This window comes from Cupressus sempervirens, chromosome 3 (assembly GCF_028749045.1).
Source record: "Cupressus sempervirens isolate cs-2001-9-10 chromosome 3, ASM2874904v1, whole genome shotgun sequence".
NCBI lineage: Eukaryota > Viridiplantae > Streptophyta > Pinopsida > Cupressales > Cupressaceae > Cupressus > Cupressus sempervirens.
In genome coordinates, this window is record NC_143120.1 from 799,548,850 (window position 1) to 799,562,232 (window position 13,383).

The window sequence follows — 13,383 nt, forward strand, 5'->3', positions numbered from 1 at the left end:
TTTAGAAGGAATGCAAACAATGTTAGAAGGAATGAAAATAATAATAACAGTTAGAAAGAAAATGTGAAAGAGCATGTAGAAAACTTCAATGAAATATTTGTTAAGGATAAGACACCTGCATGTTCACAAATGTTGGGTAGAAAAGAAGCCAAGTGAAACTCCTGAAAATAAGTTAAAGTCATTAGTAGTTGCAAACCAACCTTTATCAATCTAATTAATCATTTTATTAGAGAAATATAAGGTAAATAACATCAAAAAATTATTTGAACCTTTAGAGAAAGGATTAAGGTTTGAGCTGTTAATATGAGGTAGATATGGATGTAAGGAAGCTACACCTAAGAGTGCATCAAATTTTGAGTTCATATGTGAGTGCATGAAGAGAAACAAGTTCTCTATTTAATAAGAACATCTTTTTGAAGCTTGTGTACTTGTGCAATTAATGAAAAATTAAATTGGAAAGGATTTAAAGGGTGAAATTGGATTTTTGTGTACCATTTGATCATGAACTGGAGAGGAAATCAAAGTGTAGTAAAGAAAATTAGAAAGTGAATTCCACAAGTCCTAGTTGTATGAATTTGAAGGTATTTATCACTTGTGCAGTTGTAATTTAAAGGTTTTAATTTGAAAATTGGAGAATCCTACTATATGTGATGTGAGTGAAAGGCCTAGGTATAAATTTAAGGAGCAACCATACATTTCACTCAAAGATGATCCATCAGGCACATTTTTAAAAGTATCCAGTAGAGTGTTACATGTAGAGGATATTCGCTCATACATATACTGCAAGTTTGAAATAACTTGAGACAACGTTATTCACCAAGACATGAACCTAGTGTACAATAATGACTTATCATTCAAACGAGGGTTTTACCATTTGGAAAACCTAAACATCACTAGGAATATTTTCTTTGAGGGGTTTGACCAACATGACTAGACAGGGATAATTCTAAGCAGAATTCATGAAGATATGTTCTGGGTAGGAGACATTCTGATAATGATTGATAATGATATGACTCACAAGTTGATTGGGTTGAGTAATGAAGGTAGTAAACCAGTGAATGAAAAGAATGTAAATAAATTGGTTGAAAATAACATTGGATCAACATCTTATAGAAGAAACATGGACGTAGATAAGATCAAATAAGTTGATGTGAGGTTGATTGGCAAGGTAATTGGCTACAAGATGAACTACAACACCAGAATGAATTTTCTACCTACTAGCCTCATCCATGAAACTTTCATGATGATTGTTGGAAGATTAATATTTAACATGTGTGAGATTCTTAGGGAGCAACTACTTGACAACATAGATAGAATTAAGAAAACTAAAAATACATCATACATATTTGAGTCTTTGTTGACACATTTATTCTTTCAAGTAATAAGGATATTTTTGGGTACGCTTGATTATGAATGGAACTCCAACAAGTGCATAATGGAGTTTATTATACACTACTATAGAAAATAGCCTTAGGAAATAATAAAAGAAGATATATCTAAAATGATGAAGAATTTCCAAGCTGAAATGAAACAAAGATTTAGGATTCCACTAGCCATTCTAGAGAAATACAAAGATGAGGTATATTTCATGGTTGAGATAGATGTGACCTGTATGGAGACAGTTGAACCAAGAGTAAAATTTATTGATACTATAGGATATGAAAATGGAGGAATTGATTGAAGGGTATGTGAAGATAATTCTTGAATCTGAGAAGTATGAAGAGTGTCCTAAATGGAGCACCTTTGAAGAAAAAGTTAGAGAAGTGGATAGTTAGATATATAGTAAGAACATTAAGAAGAAAGTGGACAAGAAAATAGGTGAAATGTTAAAAGAAATTGGAATTAATAAAGAAGAATTCAAAGAAGCCATGGGACGAGCTAGAGAAATGAAAGCAAGTGGAAAGTCTAAAATATTTATTGTTAAGACATTAGAAAATTAAAGTGGATTAGCTAAGGGATTTACTATTGTAGTTCCATTTGTGTAGTCATCCATTGCACCCTATGTAAAAGTTGCACTAGCGTAATGATAGTTTACCCCATCATCACCAATTCAACTAATGGAAGAAGAAGATGTTAGTATAGTGAAAGTTCAAATATCTACAGCTCCTAGCACAAGGAGATCAATGAGCTTGGGAGAAGTGAAACATGATCAAATAGAACCTCCTAAACACAAGAGAGTAAAGTAACTTGCCACTGGACTAGGTAAAAGAAAAAAAAACTATTGTTACATATGTAAGCAAACAAAAAAGGAAGGAACCAGAACAAGAAACTGAAATAGAGGAAAAGATAGCAGAGAAAGAGAAGGTTGGTGATACTACTAAGGAAGAAGAAAAAATAAAAAAATAAAACTTCTCGAAAGCCAAGGATAGATAATCTTAATGATTATATACTAAAGGAGGGAAATCTAAGGAAGTTAAAGTAGTTCTATGACAGATATCCCTTGTATGAGCAAAGAAATTTAGGTGTAACAATAATTTAGTCTATGATAAAGTTTAAGAAACCTATTCTTACAATGCATGGTGAGTTATCTAAAGATAAATATGATAGATTAAATAAGGAGAGGTTTAGGTTAAAGAAAGAAGAAGAGACGTTATGATAGGAATTAGTAAGAAAATTCTACAATGTGGAAAATGATGCATAAATGGAAAGAATAAGATAGTTACTAAATCCACATGTGCAAGACAAGATGAGAATAATAAGGATATGAGAGGACAAATACAAGAAGTTCTTAAGGAGATTGAGAATATTATTGACCTACTTCTTAGTGAACCAGTTAGAAAAGCCTATATCAATGAAGTAGAAAATTAAGAATCTCCATCTACAGTAGAACCACTAAGGTCATTTGAGACTTCACAGAAGACTTTTGAAGATAAAATAATATCTGATATACTTGAAACTAGAAAATAAGGAGAAAATGTGAAGCTAGGGGAAGCATCTCCTATTCCCATTAAAACTATAATACAGGAAAAAGATTACATTGTAATGAAATATGTAGAGGCAACTACAATAAAGACCCCAAAAATTATGATTGGTATAGACATAATGCACATTGATAGTACTAATATCATTGTGGATGAATTTTAAGATCCTTTAAAGGATTATGGGCCTATTTTTGAAAATTTGGTTAGATGCACAAGTTCTCAAAATGAAGAAGAAAGAGGTAAGAAAGAAGTTGAAAAGAAGGAATAAGAAGAAAATAAGGATTAGAAGGAGGATCTGGCTCCTTTAGCAGATGAACTTAAGAAGATTGATAAGAAATTACAAATTGTATGGAAGATAATTACATAGAAGACTTCTCACTTCACACCCTAGCTAATGCACACTGAAATAGAGCAGGGGATTGTTATCAGTCAGTAAGTGGATGAGGTAGGGTAATAGAGGGACAATATTAATGATGGGTTGGCACTTCATCCCTTGGATTAGAAGGATGGCAATCAAAATGTTGCAAAGGAACAATTGAATACACCTATCAAAGACAAAAGAAAAGAAGCAACTATTTCTTCAATGTCACCACTAGAATCAATATTTGCTAGCATGATGAGTTCTACACCACTAACATCAGTAGAGGACCATGAAATAGAAATGCTTAGTCAATTATCTACATTGGCCACTAGCTAGATTATTGAGAAGAGCAAGGGGATAAAAGGAAATCAAGAGATTCTTGAGAAAATGACAAGAAAATTGGAGAGTTTAATGAACATCCAGATCAATGAGAGTAATCCACGGAGAAAGGAAACTAAAGCATTAAAGGAATTTGACAGTCAATTCAAAATTTTAGTTAAAGTACCTATAGTCAAAGCACAAGCTAAGCATGATGAAAACATGTTCACAAAGGTATGCCATAATGTAAAAGAAGACTTAGCTAATTTGGACACATGCATAAAGGAATTGCAAAGATGTGTTCATGAAGGAAAGGAACTTTAAATGAGAAATATGTGCTAGCACATGAATACATGAACACCTTCATAGCACAAATTAAAGGAAAAGAGGATGAAGTAAAAAATCTAATTAGTAAGCTTAAGAGTGCATATGCTCAAATGATTCACTTGGAGAAAAGGACTAGCAAAACTATGATGAAAGGAGAATGCTAGAGGTTAGTAAAGATCATACATTATAGAGTTTCTCTTTGTTGAAAGAGCATCTATTATTGAAGATTGACCCAATTTAGAGACAACTTGAAGATTTCTTGAATGCAAAGACATCATATAAGAACTTTAGCTATCCAAACTTTTAACCAATAGAGTTAGCATTCTATGGATTGCACGCTTCTAATTGTGTCAGATTCAGTGAAAGGAGCATGGAATGAAGGTCTAGCCATCTTGAAGAATAGTTTGACTGATTGTATTTCACTATTACACAATTCATCAACATGAAGGAAAGAAAGGTAGAACCAAAATTTTGATTTATTTTTTACTCACCTTGTCATTGATGTAAAAGGGGGAATGATCGTAAGGAAAATTGTATAGTATATATGTATAAGGAGGTATAAGGTAGAACATAGTCAAGGGGGGAGTAATATTTTAATAAGGAGATATAAGTCTATAAATATGGTATATAATGGAAAATGATCCACATTTTGAAATTTTTGTATGGCATGTGAAATACTTCACAAATTTTGAAATTTTGAGTTTTTGGGACTTGTCAATTTTCCCATGTGTTGTCACCAATGTCAAAGGGGGAGATTATTGGAAATTTTCATAAGAGGAGAATATGTAAATGTATTTAGGTTTCCATTTATGAAAACATATTATATGTATTAAGTCAGTATATTATGGAGATACAGTTCTGGGTTGATAACTTAGAAAATTGTCTGAGTATCACAAAATTTATCTACTAGCATAGATGCAGTTTTAGTTGGTGTAGTTCACACATGAAGTTTTAACACGTGCATATTTACCTGGTGATAGTAAAAAGTGTTAGGATTTTATACCTATGTGTGTGAGTCATTATGAGCAGTACTGACAGAGATATTGATGATTTAGTGATTACAGGTTTTCACAAGTAGAACATGACATAGATAAGGAAAGGACTATTTTAAGAAAAGGAATTTTTTTTTTTAGCAAAACAATTACTTAACCAAATAGCTATGACAGAAAAAGTCAGTGTTGTATTTTGGTACTCGTGTGAAGATATGGAGGCCAACAGAAAATAATAACTTGGTATAAAGGACAAAATTTTGGATGGGAAGTTGTGTAATGCTTTTTGATAGTTATACTATTTTTTTAATGTGAATTTTATGTTGAGATTAGTAAGAAGAAATGTATGCAAAGATTGTTCAAAGAGCTACAAAAGTCAAATCAAATATTGAAGGTATCAACATTGGAAAGAGGTTTTTATATCTATACCTTTTATATACATAATATTATTGTACATTGAATGTTTGGGTTGTGGGCTCATCTTGTATACATTTTGTAATTGTAATAACATTTCCTAATAGGGTTGTGGCTTCTAACAAGGCCTAGTCCTCTAACAAGGACTGAGACATTATATAGATGTAAAAGACACCTAACAGGGTCAATATCTTTCACAAGATACTTTTAATTAGTGGATCATTTAGTGGGTACCATCCCCACCAAGGTTTTCCTTTGGCCGTGGTTTTCCTAGTTAAAAAATAATGGTGTTATGAGTTGCATTGTGTTACTATTATGTTTACTTTTTAGTTAATTCACATGTGCATGTTTTAATATTGTTAATAATATCCATAGTTGGGCAAAAAGTTGTGAAATATTGATTCACCCACTCCCTCCTCAACTTTCCTATTTCTAATAGTACACATCCATGCTTACAACCTCATATTTAGTATATCTATGCAACATTGTTTTGGTTCATCAATGTTCTAGCACAATATATAATGGTTATGTTCCATCTCTCTACAACACCATTTTGTTGAGGTGTCCTAGGAGCTGACATTTGTCTCATGATTCCATGTTCCTCATAGTGAAATTACAATTCTTGTGAGGTGAAATCACCTCCCTAGTATGATCTTAAGCACTTCAATCCTCTACCAGTCTCCCTTTCCACTTTTGCTTTGTAAACTTTGAACATGTGGAAAGCTTCTAACCTTTCTTTCAAATAAATAGTCCACAACATTCTAGAAAAATCATTAATAAACAACATAAATAATTTTTCACTAGATGCACTCTTTGTCCTTGTGGGATTGCACAAGTTAGTATGAAAAAGATCTAGTGCATGTTTAGAAGTAAGTGACTTGCTAGAGAAACTTGCCAACTTCCCTAGTTGATAATCTTTACACATAATATTGTTAGGTTTAGTAATAGGAGGTAAACCCCTTGCATAATTCTTCCTTCCTACTTTTACAATGCTTTCAAAATTCAGATGACATAGTGTCTTATGTCATAACCAACTATTATCATTTCTAGCTACCAAACAAGTATTTCAAAAAATATTGAGGTAGAAAATATTACCTCTACTTTGTTCTTCTATAGCTAGTAGTTTGCATGTCTTGTAAAATATTCTGCAAGACCTTTTCTTAAACTCAAACTTATATCCTTTGTCCACTAGTTGGGTCACACTCAATAGGTTATAGTTTAATCCTTCTACTAGATATACATCTTCACAAGTAGTGGACCCATAGGGTTTCAAAACCCTTACCTATCATTGTGCAAGGTGAGTCGTTGTCAAAATTGATCATTCCTCCATCGTATGCTTCAACCTCATGGAACTTGCTTCTATAACTAGACATGTGGCATGATCAACCATTATTTTTTATCCAATCCTTGTAGATACTAGAACTAGTTATCATGGCCCTCTCTATCCTTTCTTCTTTGATAGAAATAAAGGAGACTTCATCCTCATCCTCATCATCGTCGCTAGTTGACTCTTCATCAATCAAAACCTCTTCCACAATATAGATTCGCTTCTTTTCCTTTTCTTTGGAGTTTAACCACTACTTGTTGGTTCCCCTCTAGTTGTTATTTTTCTTCCTCATAGGTTCTAGACATATGGAAGCATAATGCCCCACCTCTTATAGTTAAAACACTTGGAAGCAAGCTTACCTTTGTACTTCCCTTTACCTCTAAGCATTCTTTTTGTAAACTGAGCCTCTAGTTCTTCTTGTTTAACTTATTCAACATATAGGCTTTCTAGTTCTTTACTATATCTAGATGTTCTTTCCTCTCCTCTTTCTCTTTCTATTGAAACTGGTGCAACAAAGGCCTTGAATGTGGTTTCAAACTTGGGTGATTTCCTAATGTCAAAGTTGCTAAGCTTGAATACATTGAACTTACCTATTAAGCCATCAAGTGATACCTCCATCTTGCCTATTGTTCTTAGCTCTTGAATTTTTGACACCCTTATGGCATATTTGGGTAGAAGGGTTCTCAATACCTTTCTCACACACTTTTCCTCTTGTATTACTCCTCAATTGGCTCTGATGGCTAGCATGACATCCTTCACTTGTTTTCCATATGCTTCAATCTCTTTGCCTTCTTGCATCCTCATCTCATCATACTTTTTCTCTAAATATTTTATCTACAACCCTGATGACATGCTTATCACCACCATGGATGAATTTCAACTTCTCCCACATCTTGTATGTTTTCTTAAATTCCTCCACATCTTTGTACTCATAATAGGACAAGGTGCTTGCTAGAGCATCCATTATGGATGTGTGTGTATCTCCTTCTCCTTCAACTAGTTTGGGCTGAGTTGACCAGTTGGTTCAACATATTGGACCTCTACATGGCTCTAGTAAGCATCTCCAAGAGTCTTCAAAAGAAAACACATTTTCATACACCATGAGTTGTAGTTTTCTTTAGAAAACTTAGGTGCATCTCTTTAAAACATTTTGATATTTTCCTTGAGTTATTAAACTCTTATCTCTTGAGGACCTAGGCTCTAATACCATTTGTTGGTTCCAACTATAGGTTACTATACTAAGATGGGTTCGAGGAGAGGGGGGGTGTGAATCAGTATACTCACCAGTGTCAACTTCTACTCCAAATCACACTTTACACTTATTTACAAGTTTGTGCAAGCTATAACTTAACCAATCAGCATTAAGCAAAAATAAAGAACATGAAAACAGAAACATGTAACACAATATTTATCTCATGGAAACCCAACTAGGGTAAAAACCACTAAATGTGAGTCGATCCTCAGAAAGCTCACACTATTCTAAAGTGTACTTGGTCAAGAGCTTATCCCTATTAGAAGATGACAAAGACACTATTAAGTGTCGCCTAGTTAAGGAATTTTGATAAAACTTGTTCAAGTCTTTCCCTGTTAGGAGAATCCTAACTAAAGGACTTTAGAACACAAGTTAATGTGTCACCCTATTAGGAGATTTATACAAAGAACCTATTAGGATATTTATACAAAGAACCTATTAGGGTCCACCCTTGATGAGATTTACTATTGCAAAGGTTAGTGAACAATAGGGAATGATCTAACAAAGAGCTACTACACTTAGCTTGCAATAAATCCTTCTTCAACTCCCCTGGCACATCTAGAACTATGCTTTACCTTATTTAGGCTCTACAGCTTTAGAACTTGACCACTTGTGCACTTGGCTCTCCTTATTCTTACACATGATAAATCTTATGTTGTTTGGCCATGCTAGCTTCTCCTTAGCATGATAACTCTTCAAAGGTGACTTTGATCTTTTCATTCTCCTTCACACCTTGAGATTCCACTTAGCTTGGCTCTTCTAGCTCTTTGGCTAATGACTTAGCAATCTAACCTTTCCTTTTTTAGTTCAGCCTCCTTTTATACTATCTTCCAACTTTTCTTTGGAAGTCCTAATCTGTGAGTTCAAAATTTGAATTCTCACCCCTACTACTAGCTCGACTCTCATTGTAGTAGTGGATCACTTTTGTTAGATGTAGTGTGTTCGTACAAGAGTCACGAGTGTTGTGTGTCCTTGATGACTTGCTCTTGTTGGAAAGAATTCAAATTTGAATTATTTTAAATGTTCCTTGATCAATTCCCCCATCACCATTAAATACAATGTTGCATGCACTCTTACCCTCTACATGACTAGGCAGTCATGGGTATTTTATTCCACGTGCTCCTTGCTAACTTGGCAAAATCAACTCATTGGTCTATCTACCTTCCCTTTCACTTGGCATCCTTCTACTCATACAGACTTCACTTAGCATAATTTTTCTAAGTAGATCACCTTCTAGCATTACCACTGCTAGGTCTGTATCCCTTTAATCACTCTTGTGAATTAAATTCACACATCATTGTGCTTTTCTAGTTGTTCCTCTCTCCCAATTTTGGTTCCTTTGTATATGTTGATATCGATGACAACACCTTTGATCCCTAAGCATACCAATAAATCTACTAATCTATCTTGAACACTTAATCCAATAGTTTAGTGGTCAATCTTAACACTGAACAATCAAAAAAGGTACAAAAAGAATGAAGATCTGATGCGTTTCCACCAAAGGGTATTCAAGACACTCACATCAACCCAATTGTGCCTATCATGATTTCATGTTTTTAGGAGCTTATTTAATCTAAGGAAAGGAGTGCACTACCCCCAAGAATAATCAATCTTCACTCATTCATAGGCTATCTTCTCATGGGAGAGAATGTAGGTAGATAATCAAAGGCCCTTCATAGAAATGGGTTTGACCTAGGTGATGCAAAGGATGCCAAATTGAGTTTTGACAGGAGAAAAATGCATTAATATTGGCCCCTATAGAGGAAAGGGTCATTCTTATCATAGTTAGTAAATGGGTTTATCTGAAGGTAAACTCCCTTTCCTTTTGTAAATTTTGTACATAGCCTTTTTGTTGTGCTTAAAATTTGGTTTTGCATCATGTGCTTTGTCACGTTTTCCCTGCAATAAGTCTTCCCCCACTTTGACTCTACACCCAATGAATGAGACAATAACCCATTTTTCATTCAGTTCTAGGTTCTCTTCATCCCTTCTAGTCCTTGTAACCATTGAGGGCTAGTGTTAGTCATGGTTTATGCACCCTCCATTTCAAAACTTCCCACTTCACAGTTCCTAAAGTCACCTGATCATTGTCTTCTCTAAAGTCATAACCCATGATGTCACTTCATTACAAGTTCCACAAAGCCCACAAGTTGCGACCATGCTTTCAATGCTTCTATTTTTTTATGACAGTGGTGCCTAGTTGCTTGCTTTCATAAGTTGATAACTTCTTACTAGAACTTTAGGAAGTAAGCACTTTCCCAACAATGGGTTTTTCAAGATTCATTCATCATGATGTGACCTTGCATTTAATAAGGCAATCCTAACATAACCTTTCAAATGGGACATATTTTTTAAACTTGGTAAAAAATAAGTCTTAGTACAAGGTTTAAATTTCTCACGTGTTGCCCTCATGAATAAGCTAATTGAATTTGTTTTAAATAAAGTACAAATTTATCCTTTGGCCACCTTATTCCTTGATAGCCATCTTGCAAGTTATGCTAGTTGCAAATTATCTCTTGCCAATGTGAATTCCTATTACAGAGGAATACAGTAATAAAGAGCCTAAACTTGTGCTCAACCTAGCCTTACAGAAGCAAAACTAAAATAATTTGATATAATCTCTAGCATGTTCACTACTACCTAGGATTTGAGAACCAGTCATGTCTATTATGAGAGAGACATTTTTGAGCTAAAGAGAGAAAGGGATCATGTTGAATTTGATTTTATCCTTGCTGAAGTAGAGGAAGAAAGAGCCCTGGACTTCATAGTGGATATCCTCAATCTGCAGCATGCAAACGAGGGAAAAAAAGAATGAAGGGAAAAGGCATAATTTTTGGTTTTAACTGCCAGTAAAAGATTGTGTTCTTTTTTTTTTTTTTAATATGAATGCATATCAAAGTTTTGTGCTACCATTCTCTGGGGCTCTACTTCGATGCTTCTAGTGGATTAGTTTCAGATAATTTACAAAGTTAGTGTTGTGTTATCTTAGAATAACTCCTATGAGAATTATAAGGCTTATTTCCCCTATTTGTACTATGGGATATTTTATGTAAATGAACTTTGTTTCATTTTCCTTCATCATCTATTTCAAAGATAGTTTATTTTATCATTGTGCATGCATGTTCATTTTCTTTCTAAGCGCACAAGTTAAAAGCGCACTAGTTTTCCATTCACTGTATACACATCTTATATGAGGGAGTTTTACCTCTAAAATTCAGAGATTGGTTTTGTGTAATTGTGCCTTCTATCTGTCTGTTGTGAGTAATCACTTTTCTTTAAGCTTGTGGCATCATTTCAATGTTTGTATTTAAGGTGACAAAACATTCACCATCATGTATAAAACTTAGCAACAACATAAATATCTAATAAAAATAAAGTAAATAAAAAATACTTAAATTTTATTTAAATAAAAATATGAAACTACTTGCATGTGTTTTGATAGTAGTTGTCTTATCAATAAAAAAGGTGGATTCTCACGAGTTTATAATTATTAATCATAAATGGTATAATTTATAATTTGTTATAGTTTAATTCTCGTCTCATTAACAAATTAATTTGTTTGCTTTATTGTATCAATGCAAGCTTGTTGGCGATGTCAATGACAATGTTGACAATGTCAACAATAATGGTGAGATTTGTATAGATTTTAAAGAAAATGAACAGGTTATTAATTATTCTATACAAATAAATAGTATGCTATTTTCCATTGTTCACTTGTCTCATCAAATATAACTATTGTCATGTTTGCCATGTACACTTTGTATAAATGACATGTAAAAAATGTGTATTTTTTAAGGAGAAATCAAAATTTAGTATTGACCAATTAAATCAAAGAAAACTAAGATTTCTATAATCATGTAAAATAAAAATAAATATAAACTATAAAAGTTGCATTAATTTTGTGATATGATTGGTTGATTTTGTTAAAGTAATAAGATATTTTCTTATTATCTCTATATTACTTAAGCTAAACTTTAGGCATATAATAATTAATCCTTTAATCAATTATTATCATGCAACCTAGGTTTTAGCTTTTAGGGTTTTGGATATCCTTTTATAAGGATTGATCTCTCTTTGTAATTTATGCATTCATTCAATACAATAGCAATTTTTCTCTTTTTGCTAATCAAGAATGTCTCCTTTATGGATCTATAAATTTGAGCCTCAATAGTTTTTCTTCTCTCTTTCTATCATAGGTCTTTGCATGCAGGTGATTCTTAGGAGCCGTGGGATTGAGATTTCATCAACTTTAACATGGTATTAGAGCTCCAAATTTTCAAGCTCATGCTCTTCTTGTGAGAGGTTTCACTTGGTTTTCAAATATGTATTTTCTTTCTCAAAGGGTTTATGTTTTTAGAAGTGTTTTGTATTGGATCTAGGAGGGACCTATTTTTCGGAGCACTTTGAGCTCAAACGAACATCATTGTTGAGCTCAAAGCACTCAAAAACCATCTATTTCCATATAAAATAAGTCTAGTTTGGACGCTATTGAAATCTGAGGCAAAAAAAATAAGCCTAAGGCAGTATGACCTTGGGCTCAGAAATTGAGTTAGTGATTTTTATTTTATTAAAAAAAGAAGTCACAATTGTTATACAAAAATATTTTTATTTTTTGTACAAAACATTTTTTTTATAAGCAAGAGGTTGAGGCCAAATATTCAATATAAAAAGAGTACATCTCAACTCATGAGGCACTGAAAGGACAGAGTTAGGTGATGGTCTCTTAGTTTAGCCCATATTTTTTTAAATATATCCTTTATTTCACATCCAATGGCTATAATTTTCCATCTTCTACAAAGAGATCCACTCTTATGTCTTAAATTACCCAAAACATCATATAAACATTAACCAAAACAAAAAACTCCATATTTCTCTGTTAAGGGTTAAACTTAAAGATATTATTAAAAGAATAAAATAAGAAACTACAGGAGGCCATCAACTAGAGACTGAGGACCAAAAACCCACAAAGTCTTAAAGGAGTATTTAAAAAGAAAAGAAATACATCAAATCAAACAAACATTAACACACCCAAAGCTAAGGCATTCTTTTTTTGTGTGTGGGATAAAGTTATGGTTAGGTACGCAAGATACGATCTACCATTAGAGCACGACCTGTGGGCCCTCCCTTTTCACCATGTCACCTAGATGAAGTGCATTATTTTTTGTTTGAAGGGCCAAACACCTAAAATTTGGGAACCACACCAAAGTGTTTGGTGAGCATGTTTTATATTTTATGTGGGCACTTTCCAACAATTCTTGGAAGAGTCTCATGCATTAGCCCATGGTACACCTATATGTGGTGCATATCCCAAGTCTGTCCTTCTTTGAACATCTATTGGTACCTACATTTTTTTCTTTGAGCCCCACACATCTTTTTTTAAGGTGTTGTGTGTGCCTCGACCTCCAATCCCATTAGAATCTACATGGCCAATGTCATTCTCAGTGCCTTTTGCTCACTTATTTTTGGAAAGACTT